Raw genomic sequence first — 2,174 nt, forward strand, 5'->3', positions numbered from 1 at the left:
ATAAAATGGAAATGAGTAGAGGAGCAATGCTGCTGCTGCTAAGTCACTTCAGTCGTGTCCAACTCTGTGTGACCCCATAGAAGGCAGCCCACCAGGTCCCGCCATTCCTGGGATTCTCCAGGCAAGAACACTGGAGTGGGTTGCCATTTCCTCCTCCACTGCATGAAAGTGAAAAGTGAAAGTGAAGTTGCTCAGTCGTGTCCGACTCTTAGTGACCCCGTGGACTGCAGCCTACCAGGCTCCTCCATCCATGGGATTTTCCAGGCAAGAGTGCTGGAGTGGGGTGCCATTGCCTTCTCCTAGAGGAACAATAAATACTTCTAAAAAACATATACCTTGTTATTGTATGTGTATATTTATGTGTGATTATGTGTATATATTTTAATAAATATGAAAGTAGAATGTAAGTAATGAACTTTTTCCTTAGACCTACCTAAGTATACATGCTCATGGTTCACATGGAGATGAATTTGTCCGTTTTTATTTTTATTGTGGTACCTACAAAAGCTTTTCAATAAAACAAAACATACCTTAAATTTCTGTATACACTTGCCCAATATTATTTCTAGTCATTAATATATGACTCATTTCAGTTCAGTCGCTCAGTCGTGTCCCACTCTCTGTGTCTTTCTAGTCATTAAATGCAGGTTTTAATAGGTAAGCTAGCATAAAATATTTTACTTATAATTTTTTTCTTTAAAAGTTGAGTATTTCTCCTACATTCTTTAAGTTAGGATATGGAAACCTACCTGAGATGAGGTCTTGGGTAGCTGAACAATAGGCAGATAGCCTTTTATTTTACCAGGTACACTGGGACTTAAATCCCTGAAGTTAATGCTCATACACTTTTATTAATTGTTTTCCTGCTTCTGTATATTCTGTTATGAACTCAGAAACAGCTTGGCAAAAGCTGAGTTTTTGTGCTTCAGTATTGTCACCAAATTGCTCTATGGTAAGAAGGATACTGTGAATTGTTTGTAGGATTGTTTTACAGTTACCCTGAATCTCCTCCTTCTCTAATTCAAAAGGAAACCTAATGATACTCAAAAAGATCTCTCTCAATCATTTCCAATGCCTTTGGATTGTTCATTGTGTTTTTGAAATTTTATCCTTCATACCTCATTTAGGAATTAAACTGTATTTCAACTGTATTTATACACAAAACTTAATAATATTGAAATGTAATACATATACCATAAAATTCACACTTCTAATGTATACACTTTTTTTATTTGTATTGTTTTTATTATATTTTCAAGGTTGTTCAGTTATCACCAGCATCTGCATTCAGAAAATGTTCATCAGTCTCATAAGAAAACTATATCTATTAGTGCTTGCTCATCTCTGAAACCTACCCCACCCCTGAAACCTCTCATCTACATCTCATCTCATCTATGAGTCTGTGTGGTTTCCTATTCTTGGTCTTGAATACAAACAGAAGCATGCAATATATTATTTATTTTCATGTCAGGCTTCTTTTCTTTAGTAAAATACTATATTTGCTTCAGTAAAATATTTAGGTAAATATAATATCAGCCATGTTGTGCTTGTGTCAGAAATCTGTTTTATTAGTTAGCATAATAATATTTCTTTTTATAGATATAGCATAGTTTATTGATCCAGTTTTCAGCTGGATGAGCATCTGGTTATTTCTACTCTTTAGCTATTAAGAATAACGATGCCATTTCATTCTGTCAGTGCTACCTTTCAAGCAGACTTCATCACCAGAGAACCCTTTATTCACATCCTCCAATCACATGTCCAAGAATATTTAATTAATTTGCAACTTCCTCATATTCTGTAAGTACTGCACCCTTCTCTGATTTATGCTTATTTTAATCATGTAAGAATCTCTTTACTACATTTAAGGCCACAAGAATAAGAGCAATGCTTATTTTCTATTTTGTAAACCCCTTGATAAAAAGATTTGGGTAGGTAGTGCTTTTAAAATATTGATCACTCAGTACTTCTGTCTATTAAAGTGGAGAATGATATACAAAGAATAGAAATATACCTGCTTTGGGGATTTTTCTTTTGATATACATAGGCTTCCCTTGCCATTCAGTTGGTAAATAATTTGTCTGCAGTGCAGGAGACCTGGGTTAGATTCCTCAGTCAGGAAGATCCCCTGGAGAAGGAAATGGCAACTCACTCCAGAATTCTTGCCTGGAGAA

This window comes from Bison bison, unplaced genomic scaffold (assembly GCF_000754665.1).
Source record: "Bison bison bison isolate TAMUID 2011002044 unplaced genomic scaffold, Bison_UMD1.0 scf7180017860760, whole genome shotgun sequence".
Lineage (NCBI taxonomy): Eukaryota > Metazoa > Chordata > Mammalia > Artiodactyla > Bovidae > Bison > Bison bison.